The 13,909-nt window shown below is 37.0% G+C and overlaps 1 protein-coding gene across 4 annotated transcripts in view; it reads left to right on the top strand.

Annotated features, from left to right (window-relative positions):
* PIBF1 (progesterone immunomodulatory binding factor 1) overlaps nt 1-13,909 on the top strand; it is a 209,289-nt gene that overhangs the window by 24,549 nt on the left and 170,831 nt on the right. The gene's annotated exons all lie outside the window — the stretch shown is intronic.

Genomic DNA, 13,909 nt, shown 5'->3' on the forward strand with positions numbered 1-13,909 from the left:
GGTGGCCAAAAAATAAATAAATGAATAAAGTGTCAATGAAAAGTTGACAGAACTATCATGTATACACTTGACCACATAGTAAAATAATAAATTTTTAAGTAAAGATTTTGTAGTCCCTATTTTTATCCTAATTTAGTAGCGATAATTAAAAGGTGAGTGGAAAAAATTTAGAAATTAAGAAACATTTTTTAACTCAAAGAAGAAACAAAAAACAAACAAGAGAAACATATCAGATCATAGAGGAAGTGAAAACAAGAAAACAATTAAAATGAGAACATTCTATATCAAAATCTTTTAGACACATTTAAAGCTGTGCCAGAGGAAGATCTATAGCCTTAAAATGCCTGTATTATTAAAGAGAAAGATGAAAAATAAAGACATGTAATAGTCATCTTAGGAAAGAAAACAGAACAGTCAAAATAAGGAGTTTGGAATTATTGGACGTTAATTAATATTGCATGCGGCTCTGTGAAAAGCTTGAAAACTGAAAGAATTGTCCCAACAAAATGTAGATTACTAAAATTAGCAGAAGTGGAGAACTTGAATAGAACGATTACCATAGAGGTATTACAGAGTGAGTAAAGATGTACTATTGATGAAGTTACCACATTCACAGATGGATTACCCTGATAGGGTCACAGTTGATTTCTATAAGCACAGCGGATTCCAATTAAATAAACTATACCAAACTAGTATTGAAAAAGATGGAAAGCTCTGAGAAGGATAGTACAAAAGCAAAACGAAACAAGTCTATCAGCTAATTTTACTTACTGCTAAAGATGCAAAAACTCTAAATGTTCAAAAATGAATTCTAGCATTGTATCAAAAGAATAATACTTTACGACTAAGTAAAGTATATTCTAGGACGGAAAGGATTATCCATTACATCAGCAAGTTTAAGGTGAATAACCATGTGATCGTATCATTAAATGGTGAAAGGTGATAAAATTCAGTGACCATTCCAAATAAAGAGACTTAAAAATATTTACTTAAAAAAAGCCCGCAAAAAACTTTATCCTAAGTGGCAAAACAGTAAAACCTTTTTCTGTATAAATCAGGAACCAGACACAGACTGGGTTGCTCGTTATTATCTAACATGGTCTTGGAGGGCCCTGGCAGATGCACTAAGAAGAAAAAAACTATCCGTGTAAAACTTTGAAAGGAGATATAAAATTTTTTTTTCTGTTAGTTTAAAAACCAGCTAAAATTAATGTAGAAATCTGATATTGTGACTGAATGCAGTATAAATGTGTAATTGACCAATAGCATTTCTCTAGGTTTAGAGCAATAACTGCTAGAGATGGACTTGGGGGAAAATACTTAATTCATGGGGAAAGTAATGGACTTATATGAAGAAAACTATTAAATCTTATTGTTGTACCTGGAAGCACTATATCTCAGAAAGGAGACAAAGTCATAAAAATAGCAATTTTTCCACTGTTAATATATTAATTAAATGCAGTTATTTATATTCTGAATAAGTAATATATAATAAATGCAGTTATTTATATTACCTATATTATTACTGTTAATATATCAATATATACTGTTATATATAATAATATATTAATATTAATATATGGTACATATTGATATATACTGTATTAATATATATTTTTATGTATGTTAATATTAATATATGCTGTTAATATATTAATTAAATGCAGTTATTTATATATTTATATTATAAATGTATAATAAATGCACTTATTTATATTATTTATATTATAAGTTAAATTATATCCCAATAATTTTGTTATTTTCTGTGTTTGATTTTTTTGGTAGAGGAGAGAAATGCCATACAAGGGTTGGGATTGGATAAATGATTTTAGTTTATGTGAATAAAATAAATGTTCTGAAATTGCCAAGACAAATGTGGGGGGAAGAAATGTGAAAGGTGGGGAAAGCTGAGATGCTGGTCCTACCAAGATCCCAGTATATACTTCAAAACCACTGAGGTCAACTAAATGTGATACTGGCAGAGAAACAAACATCAGTAGAAAAAAATATAGAAACAGGTCTAATTATATACCATAATAGTGGTCGTTCAATTCAGTTGGAAAAGAGTGGGTTTTTTTTGTTGTTTTCTTTTAAAATTTATTTATTTATTTATATTTTTGGCTGCGCACGGGCTTTCTCTAGTTGCAGTGAGCGGGGGGCTACTCTTCGTTTCGGTGCGCGGGCTTCTCATTGCGGTGGCTTCTCCCGTTGCGGAGCATGGGCTCCAGGCACGCGGGCCTCAGTAGTTGTGGCACGTGGGCTCAGTAGTTGTGGCTCACAGGCTCTAGAGCGCAGGCTCAGTAGTTGTGGCGCATGGGCTTAGTTTCTCTGCGGCATGTGGGATCCCCCCGGACCAGGGCTCGAACCTGTGTCCCCTGCATTGGCAGGCGGACTCTTAACCACTGTGCCACCAGGGAAGTCCCAAGAGTGTTTTTTTAGTATAAGGGTCCTAGCACAACTGGATGTTATTCATTCGTTAAAAAAAAAAGTTGGTCCTCATATTCCATACCATATACACATATTAATTCCAGCTGGATTAACATTTTTAGAAGGAAATCTAGGCCATTACTTCAGTAATCATGCAGATTCTTAACTCAGGGTCCACGAGCCTCCAGGTGGAATGGGAAAAACATTATTTTCACTTCTTACTGAAATTTAGCATTTCCTTCAATTACAGGTAAATACAAAAACCACAGTAGGACTGCCACTGCCTATGACTCTGTCAGCATTAGAATTCAGGTATTTCCATATCACAGTGTAGTTATTGCAGATATCTTTAGAGATTATGCTTATCACTACTTCAACTTTAGTGTACTTGTAGACCCCTCACTAGATCTTATCTTTAATGCATTAATAAAAAAGGACATGTATAACTTTAAAAAATATTTCAGTAGTTTTATTACAGTATACAATTAACCCCTGAACAACATGGGGTGCTTACCCTCTGCACAGTTGAAAATCTGCATATAACTTCTAGTCAGCCCTCCCTATCAGCAGCTGTGCATCTGTGGATTCAACCAACCACGGATCGTGTAGTACTGTAGTATTTACTATTGAAAAACATCTGCATGTAAGTGGACCTGCGCAGTTCAAACCTGTTGTTCAAGGGTCAGCTGTAATTTGTTTCCTTTGTAATTCTGTGTATTTTAATTTTTGATTTTAGAGACTTTAGTCTCAGAAGGGGTTCACAAGTATCACCAGATTGCCAGTGGGGTCCATGGCCCAAAAAAGTTTTGAGACTCCCTAATTTAGATGATTATTAGCAGTGCTTTGCAAACTTTAATGTAAATACAAGTCACCTGGGGATCTGGTTAAGATGAAAACTGACACAGTAGCTCTGGGATGGGGCCTGAGACTGTTCACTGTTGGCACACCTCCTGGACCGTATTAGTGCTCCTGGCCTGAGCCAGTTCATGGACTACACTGTGAGTAGCTAAGTTCTGGACTGAGTTGTCCAATATAGTGGCCACATGTTCACATTTAAATTAATTAAAATTCAGTTCCTCAGTGTTACTAGCCATACAGGTAGTTAGTGACTACTATATTGGATGGTACAGATATAGAACATTTTCACCATTGCAGAAAGTTCTATTGGACAGTGCTGTTCTAGAGGTTGGGGTAATCTTAGCCAAGACAGAGAAGCAAGAAGCTTTAAAAGAAAAAGACAAAAAGGAAACCACAGGCAAAGTTTAATATTTAAAGTACACATTTGGGACAAAAATTGGAATGCAGATGATCAAAAGTTAGTATCAGCACTATTTCTAGCTCTTAGAAATTAACAAGAAATAGACAACCCAATGGAAAAATGGGCAAAGTCTATAAATAGGCATTTCACAAAAAGTGTAAATCCAAATGTCCAGGTGCTCAAACTAGCTACCATTTTGGGAAATACAGGACTCAGGTTGGCAAAAATGGAAAAGGTCTGATATCTCTGTAGATATAAGGAAAAAGATACAAATGTTACTGGTGGAAAAGTGAACTGCCATAGTCTTTTGGAAAGACATCTGACAACATCAGTTAAAATGGAAAATAAGCATTCTTCAACACAGCAACCCCAGTGCTGGGACTCTGTCCCATAGAGTAAACTACTAGTATGTAACCATAAATGCCTGTCAACACAACAAGGAAATATTTGCATAAACCACATACAGTGTACATCCTGGAATATTGTGCAATCATTGACAAGAATGAATTAGAGAATTACCAGTTGATTTAGGATTTACACCAGGTATCTATCCTCCCATTTGTGTTGTGTGTGTTCGTGAGTATATGAACATGGAGAAGAATAGGGAAAGATACATGTTACTTAATGTGAGTTACCTGGGGATGTGGATGGGAGTCAAAGAGGAAGAGAGGGAAGAAAGAGATAAAAAAATATGAAATTCTTGCTCTTAAACGTACCAGTATGTAATGATAATTCCATAATATATATCTTTTCATTTATAAGACTTATAAAAATTTATAAAATTGTGTTTGTGAATGTTTAAACTGTTGAAGTATTTTAAATAATTACAGTAATTTACTTGTAAAACAAAAATGACTTTCTTTTGCCATGAATGAGTCAACTGTTGTTGCACCATACATCCTCATTTGCTTCAAGAGCTAAAAAAAATTATTTGAACCTGACCGTAAACTGGTGAATCAACTTAATTTTTTATTCTTTCTACCCACACTTATTAATACTTTTAATGCTTATCTAAATCACTTAAAAGGCATGGGAAACCATACCTTTTTGCATTGATATACTTAATTAACTTCTTTGAATTGTAAGCGAGATTTTAAAGATAATTCAGCCACGTGGTCTATTTTAAAATGTTAAGATTTAAATATTTTTGGTTCAGTCATATTTGGGTCAATACCTGTTGAAAGGCCAGTACTTCAAATTTGTTTTCGTAGTTTGCCGAATAAAATGTTGGCTATAAAAGTTGCCTCTCAACAGATCAACATATGGTTTAGCAGTGGAGGGTTCTGCTAGACCCACGAGCTAGTTATGAATGATAGTCATACGATGTTTAGTACAGTAGTAGGCACATAAAATAAATGAGTTGATGAATCAGTATTCTCACTTTGCAGAGGCAGCAGTTAAGATTCAGAGACCTTGGGAATTCCCTGGTGGTCCAGTGGTTAAGGCTTGGTGCTTTCACTGTCTTGGGCCCGGGTTCAATCCATGGTTGGGGAACTAAGATCCCACAAGCCACCCAGCGTGGCCAAAAAAGAGAAGGTCCGGAGACCTTGGCTTGCTGGAGCAGTTAGTAGCAGAGACAGATTTGATCCCATGTCTCTATCTTAATCTGGTGTCCACGACACTTGATGAAAGTTACCTTTCTTCATCTCTCATCTCTTTCTTTTTTTTTTTTTTTTTTGTTTTTTTTTTTTTAAACATCTTTATTGAAGTATAATTGCCTTACAATGGTGTGTTAACTTCTGCTTTATAACAAAGTGAATCAGTTATACATATACAATATGTTCCCATTTCTCTTCCCTCTTGCATCTCCCTCCCTCCCACCCTCCCCATCCCACCCCTCTAGGTGGTCACAAAGCACCGAGCTGATCTCCCTGTGCTATGCAGCTGCTTCCCACTAGTTATCTATTTTACATTTGGTAGTGTATATATGTCCATGACACTCTCTTACCCTGTCACATCTCACCCCACCCCCTCCCCATATCCTCAAGTCCATTCTCTAGTAGGTCTGTGTCTTTATTCCCATCTTGCCACTAGGTTCTTCATGGCCTTTTTTTTTTTTTTTTTTCCTTAAATTCCGTATATATGTGTTAGCATACTGTATTTGTTTTTCTCTTTCTGACTTACTTCACTCTGTATGACAGACTCTAACTCCATCCACCTCATTACAAATACCTCCATTTCATTTCTTTTTATGGCTGAGTAATATTCCATTGTATATATGTGCCACATCTTCTTTATCCATTCATCTGTCGATGGACATTTAGGTTGCTTCCATGTCCTGGCTATTGTAAATAGAGCTGCAATGAACATTTTGGTACAGGACTCTTTTTGACCTATGGTTTTCTCAGGGTATATGCCCAGTATTGGGATTGCTGGGTCGTATGGTAGTTCTATTTGTAGTTTTTTCAGGAACCTCCATACTGTTCTCCATAGTGGCTGTATCAATTTACATTCCCACCAACAGTGCAAGAGTGTTCCCTTTCCTCCACACCCTCTCCAGCATTTATTGTTTCTAGATTTTTTGATGATGGCCATTCTGACCGGTGTGAGATGATATCTCATTGTAGTTTTGATTTGCATTTCTCTAATGATTAATGATGTTGAGCATTCTTTCATGTGTCTGTAGGCCATCTGTATATCTTCTTTGGAGAAATGTCTATTTAGGTCTTCTGCCCATTTTTGGATTGGGTTGTTGGTTTTTTTGTTATTGAGCTGCATGAGCTGCTTGTAAATCTTGGAGATTAATCCTTTGTCAGTTGCTTCATTTGCAAATATTTTCTCCCATTCTGATGGTTGTCTTTTGGTCTTGTTTATGGTTTCCTTTGCTGTGCAAAAGCTTTTAAGTTTCATTAGGTCCCATTTGTTTATTTGTGTTCTTATTTCCATTTCTCTGGGAGCTGGGTCAAAAAGAATCTTGCTGTGATGTATGTCATAGAGTGTTCTGCCTATGTTTTCCTCTAAGAGTTTGATAGTGTCTGCCCTTACACTTAGGTCTTTAATCCATTTTGAGTTTATTTTTGTGCATGGTGTCAGGGAGTGTTCTAATTTCATACTCTCATCTCTTTCTTCATTATTTAAAAAAATTTTTCCTTTTAGAGAAGCTTAAACTTTTATGTTTGAGTTCACATTTATTGAAAAGATATGGAAGATTATCATGTAATATAAAATATTTAAATGTTCATGTTTTCTTTTTAACCCAGAGTAGACTTTCAGTGCTTCAGTTTTGTCTTTTTTTCCTTAAGACCTTAGAAGAAGTCCAGAATTTTTTCTTAAATAATATATTTCTTGAGGATCTTAACGACAAAAAGTAGTCTCTGGGAGCAAACAGACTGTTGTTTCTTAAAGGAACAGTCTTTAACAATCAAAGATTAATTAGGTTTCTTGTTCTTTTCAGTATTTAGTTGCTTGGAGTAGATTATAGGCAATGTGAAACTTGTAAGAGTTCTGAGGAGTGAATTCTCATTTTCTCAGAATAGCTAATCAAGACATTTCTTGTCATTCACTAAACTGCTATCCAACGTAAACTGCTTCTGATCTGAACCATTGACCGTAAGATAAATGACACTATTTCCCATTTCTGATTTTCTTAGCTGCTCTGTCTCTCCCCAGGCAGGAGATCACTTCATTTATTAAAGATTTATTTTGAAACATAGGTTACCACTTTCTTCTCAGTTTACATGGTGTGAGAGACAGAAGATTTAAATGATGCTTAGATATTGTATCTAAAGTAATTGCTTTTGGGTTTATACAGCGGCTGTTTAAAATGTGCCTATTGAATCTTTGAATACATTTTTACTTTTTGTAGAAAACATTTAGATTCGATGTTATTTTGTCAAATTATTTTTTAAATATGTATTTAAGGAATAATTGTAGTAATTGTTTTAAAGGAGGGGAGTCCAAATTTAAATATGAATTATGCATGTGCCAGCCATATTTGAACCTGTAAAATTTGCAATAAATTTTTTTTAACACCCTGGATTTGAGCAGTAAATAATATTAACTTCCAATCAGTGGTTTTATAGGTTCCATGGAATAGAATCTTTAAAAAACAGAAACTTGAAGTTAAGAAAGGAATGAACTATTTATGAATTCAAGAACCTAAATTCTAGCTCTATCTCTGCTAGCTCTGGAATCCAGGACAAATCGCTTAACCCCCCTAGGCCTTAATGTTCTTGTCATGGAAATAAGAAGTTAGTAATAGATTATCTCCAGTCTATCTTTCACCTCTGAAATTCTATAACTGTGAAACGCTCAGCTGGTGTTGTTTGAAAATAAGAGCCGTGCGGGGGGGATGGGGGGAGAGAAGGCATCTCATTTTAAATATAAAAGGTCTAATAGTTGATAACTTTGCCAAAACACCATATAATATAAATTTTTCAGTTTTTATATCAAACAGTAGAGAAATATAGAGAGTAAAAAAACTGAGTGTCTCTTTATTACCCCTTTCCATCCTGCTCAACCCTTTTCCCCTTCAGTGTGACCCTTGCGTGTCCCCCTTTCCATTCCTAAGACCAGGATCCCTGCAGAACTTCTCCCCAGTTAGCGTTTTCCTGGTTGAAGCCTCTTGTCTTACTTTTTTAAAACGTTTGTGTTGTAAAGAAATTTTAATTGACTTTTCACAAAGTGAACACACCCATTTAACCACCACCCAGACTGAGAAATAGAAGCGCCTTTCAAGCTGCTTTTCTCAAAATCTTTGAGAATATTATGCGTATATGTTGCATCGATATCATTGTTTCAACTGAGGTGTTTTACTTGCAGATTTATAATATTCTTTAATTTCAGTTGGAAAACTGATGATTTACTAATCGTTAATTTTTAAAGTCACTTTTGCTACATCTTGAGCTAGTTATTTCACAGATTTTTTTTTTTAATTTATTTATTTATTTATTTATGGCTGTGTTAGGTCTTCGTTTCTGTGCGAGGGTTTTTCTCCAGTTGTGGCAAGCGGGGGCCACTCCTCATCGCGGTGCGCGGGCCTCTCCCTGTCGCGGCCTCTCTTGTTGCGGAGCACAGGCTCCAGACGCGCAGGCTCAGTAATTGTGGCTCACGGGCCCAGTTGCTCTGCGGCATGTGGGATCTTCCCAGACTAGGGCTCGAACCCGTGTCCCCTGCATTAGCAGGCAGATTCTCAACCACTGCGCCACCAGGGAAGCCCTTGAGCTAGTTATTTTAAATGCTAGTGCTGCATAGTCCCTTTATATTTCAACATTAGTTGACACCACAAGCATTTCCAGCGTAACTACTATGTGAGGGTTACTGGCTGTAACCAGAGATAAGGCAGGTCTTCAAGGAGCTTCAGGGTGCGTATCAGGAAAACCGAGGATTACAGACAAGACAAGAAAACATGCAACTACGATAACAGATTTACTTTTTTCAGGCTAGAGATAGCCTTCTATTATTTCCTCTTATGAATAATTTAGGAGATGGAAAAGATGACATTAACTCTGGCAATCAAAATCAGTTCCATTCTAGATGTGTAGAAAACCGGCAAACAGTTGAAATCTCAGTGACTTAATTGTCATTATCCCTATGCAGTTTTTTTTCTTTATTCAAAAAGGACATTGAGACTTGCTGTTAACCAAGCCTATTTACTTCTTATGTAGAAATTTTCTGTTAGAAATGGCTGGTGATTGGAAATTTTGTGTTCTCTTTCTTTATGTTTGAAAAGATTAAGCTTTTTCCTTCTTTGGTTTCAGTCTATTTAATGTCCTCTTTTGCTCCTTCTTTTCCATAAACATTAATTATAAACTTTCTATGTTATAGGCAGAGTAGTAGGTACTAGAATTATAGAAAATTTCCTTTAGTTTTTCCTTTGATGTGAGAGGCAAGTAATGGCTGCTCACAGCACATGGGATGTGTTTTCTGATGCGGTTAAGAACCAGGTGCTGTGGAAAAATGTAAGACAGACATCTAACTCAGATTTGGGGCTTGGAGTCTTCCCACAGAAGATATTGCTGAGTTCGGGTCAGGAAGAATGCATAGGAATAATACGAAGTAGTCTTCTCTACCATCTTTAGCCTTAGCCTTAAAGTTCTACACAGTCATGGGTTTGATTCTTTTTTTTCTTTTTTCTTTTTTTCCAAAGCTATGCCTTAATCTATTTTATTTGCTAATAGTAAGTGAAGCAGATTATTTTTTTCAAAATATAAAGGTAATCATTTATTTAAGGGGAAGTTTTTCAGTTGAAAAGTCTTAAAAGATTTGGTAGGATATGTACATTCCTGTGTTGAACTTCTGCTTATACTTGGTCATATAGTGTTTATATTTAAAGAATATATATATATATATTCACACCCACGCATATATACTATGTTACAGACACATGCATGTACAATATAATAAATACACACATATGCATATCTCCTATGGAATTGCTGTTTGCTCCAGAAGTTTATACCCTGTATATTTCAGGGCCGGGTATTGATGTCCTCTCTAGATCTTAGATTTTGGCACTTCCACACTCACATAAACCCCTACCTTTGGGGGGGGCATTCATTTCATCTAGATGCCCTACTCTGTAACCTTCTTCATTTGCAAACCACTGGGACATTGTTTTTACTCAGTGGAACCTTTGGTCTAGATTTAGTCTTCCTTTCTACCTTAGCTGCTTCCTGGGTTACTTCTTGTGATTCATCCACAACCTTGGCCTTGCACTTGATTGATCTTCTCATTCTGAATGATTACCTCTTTTCTTCTTTAGCACTCAGGTTCATGGCCCACGTTCTGTTCCTTGTCTCCCAGAACGAATTTACTTCTGAAGTTATCAATTCAGGCTGACCACTGAGCATACTACTTCCTATATTTCCACATTTTTCAATCAACTGCTTTCAACCTATCTTTAGCAGAATTTCCAATCCATATAATTTTTTTTTATCCATATCATCCTGTCTTTTCTTCCCCCTTCATCATGTTATCAGTCTTAAACCTTTCTCTTGTCAGTGTTCTCGAATTCCTCCCTGTCTTTTTATCGAACCTGCCTGACAGAATCTCAACTCTTTATTTTTCTACATGAGCACTACTGGAGAAAATCACAGAGGCAGTAACAAGGCTATAAGCTTATTGTTACCGACTTCAAATGGGCCCACACAATTGTGCTGTAATTCTATTTTTTCTAGTTCTCTCATTTTTCACAGCAGTTATTTTACGCATTCACCACTCTCCTCACATCTCCAGCTTTCCACTTTCCTTCTCCCTCTCAGCAAATAACTTGGCATTTCATTGCACAGAGAAAATGGAAATCCTCAGATGAGAACTCCCACAATTTCTTGCCATAAGCATATTTACATCTGCACTCGTTCTGTTTTGTTTGTTTGTTCTTACTGTTTATAGTGGGAAGAGGCTTTCAAGGAGTGGAAAATCCTATGCCTTTAGAAAACAAGTGGATAGTAGGAAATAGGTGAAGCAGTAGGGTAAAGAGTATTCTGTGACTTGTAAGGCATTGATAAGAGCTACCTGAGGACATCCAAATTCAAGTTTTTAACACTCTGTATCAGCTGGAGAAAAGCCTGCCATGATGAGCATGGCTGCTGGTCTAAAACAAGTCTTCATAGTGAAGAAGATGGAGCCCACACCCTGAGCCTTCTTAGGGGCTTTACTGCCCTGCCCCCCGACCATGCCCATTTTCTCCAGCATCAGTACCTCTTTTGCTATTCTTTCCCATCGATATTTAAACATGTCCAAGCTTGTTCCATCTTTTGAAACCTTCATTTATCTCTATTTTCTTCTCTATCTACTTCACTTTCTCCACTTTTAAACTAAAGAGAGAATTGCCTACAGTTCGGATGTTTGACAAATTTAGATTGGAGTCCTTACCACACTGTTCGTGAGCTCTGAGACTTTTATCCTCTCCAAGCCTTGTTTCCTCAACTGTAAAAATGAGGATAATACTTTGCTCAGTCATAAAGTTAAGTATTAAGCAAGAGAATGCATGTATAATAACACCAAAAAGGACATATTGTGTATTCAGATATATTTGCTTTAGCCCCTGGCAGTCTACTTTCTGTCCCCATCCCTGAAGAGTTAATGGATTTGTTTGTGGGTTTTTTCTCAGTAGTAATTAGTACCCCTGACAGTCTTGTCTCCTCAAAGTAGCTCTTCTACGGTTGTCCCCGCCACACGCCCCTGGTTCACCCTCTGTTTCTGTGAATACTCCCTCAGGTTCCTAGGGCTCTTTGTCCTTTCCTCACCCTTTAAATGTTTATATTCCTCAGGAGTCTGTCTCAGTCTTTGTGCAATTATTAAGGTTGAGCTATCAATTTGGCTATAATCTCCCTAGTAGCCAAAGCAAAGGAAAAGCACTGTGATGATATTAATTTATAGTTCATGATCATTTACTATGTGCTAAGCATTTTTATAAGCACTTTTCATGTATTACTTGGTATAATCTTCACAACAGCTCTACAGGGTAGATGAGGTAGATTAGGACAATGAAGTGCTGAGACGTAAATGTGCTTGAAGTGTTACTGCAGGTAATTCAGTTCTGGACAGTTGAATTCTGGAGCTTTCCGTCCTAACTATAACACTATACACTCTCCCAAAACAGTTACATGATTAGTAGTGTTTAGAAGGGTAAAAGCATTCTTCAGGGGAGCTAAAGCATCTTCTGGGACTTAGGTCTGAAATGACGTGTGTGATGATTCTTTGGGGAGTTGATAGAGTATCCTCAGCTATGATCCTCTAATAAATACCATATAGTAACATTTCATTCTCATGGAGAACATCAGTGCAGAAGAACATAGTATATACCAAAGCAAAGCACAGCCAGTGTAGTTTTTCCATTATTACATTTTTCAAACAGCCCTTTGATAGAAATTTGGGAGCTAACATTTCAAAGTCATGTCTAATAGTTTAAAGGGGACAAAAACAGTCTTACTCATCTTTGTATCTACAGTGTCTAGCCCAGGACCAGTCACTTAGAAATAGTTTGGTCAGTATTTGTGGACTGAATGTGACCACACTGAGCTCGTCAGCTCCTTAAAAAAGAACGACTTGGGACAGGATGTATTTCCCGTGACAGGTTCTGGGGGTGGAGTTGATGATTGCTTGCAAGATCTGATGAGTTCAAAGTGGGAGAAGAAGTAGGGACTCCGTCTCTGTGTCCTGCTTCTCCTCCCCATTCCCATATTCATGCATTTCTTCACTGATTTATTGAAAAGTATTTCATTCTTACTGTATACCAAGTCCTGTGTAAAGTGATGGAGATCCAATGGTGAGCAAGACAAAGTCCCTGCCCTTGAGAAGTTTACGCTCTGGTGTAAAAAAACGAATTTGATGATACACTAAGATCAGTACTCTAAAGGAGTATTGACAGTATTCAGCTATTCAGGCAGTGCGAACAGATTAGAGCAGGGGTCCCCAACCTCCGGGCCACGGACCGCTACTGGGCCACGGACCGCTACTGGGCCATGGCTTGTTAGGAACTGGGCCACACAGCTGGAGGTGAGCGGCAGGTGAGCAGGTGAGCAGGTGAAGTTTCATCTGCTGCTCCCCATCGCTCCCCATCACTCGCATTACTGCCTGAACCAACTGCCCCCCCGCCCCCGCCCCAGTCCATGGAAAAATTGTCTTCCACGAAACGTCCCTGCTGCCAAAAAGGTTGGGGACCGCTGGGTTAGAGGAAGCGTAGTGTGTTCAGAGAACCTCAGATCTTTATTAGGGTTGGAGGTGAAGTATGATTATGAGAAATGGTGAGAAACGAGGCTTGTAGTAAGGAGGGCCATGTGTGCTTTTAAGGTTTTCACTTCTACCCCTCTTCCACATCTCTGCAGTCCCTTTCTACTAGTCTGATGAGTACCAGGAAGATCAATGTAGAACTGTGTTCCAAGTGCCGCAAAACTCCTTTTTTTCCGAATACCACAACTGAAAATGCATGGTTAATCTCTTCAGTAACTATTATTCATTGTGAATGTTTGATGTTCATGTGGCTCTTTGTCTCTCGTTGTAAACTCCTCAAGAACAGGGTCAGTGTTTTATTCATTTCTGTGTCTCTAGCATCTAATGGTAACTCCGTAAATGTTGAAAACGTCCTTAACATTAGTAGTCATTTTATGTATTATTCTATTAACCAAAGCATAGTTGGCCTATTTTTTCCATGAAAAACAGAGCTCAAGTTTTAAACAAATGAATTTACAAACTACTCAGTGAGTTTAAGATTACCTGTCTTTGAGTAGGGAAAAATTACTAAATAGAAAAATTGAGGATTTTTTAAAATTACAAGGATAC

Source organism: Eschrichtius robustus, chromosome 18 (genome assembly GCF_028021215.1).
Source record: "Eschrichtius robustus isolate mEscRob2 chromosome 18, mEscRob2.pri, whole genome shotgun sequence".
Lineage (NCBI taxonomy): Eukaryota > Metazoa > Chordata > Mammalia > Artiodactyla > Eschrichtiidae > Eschrichtius > Eschrichtius robustus.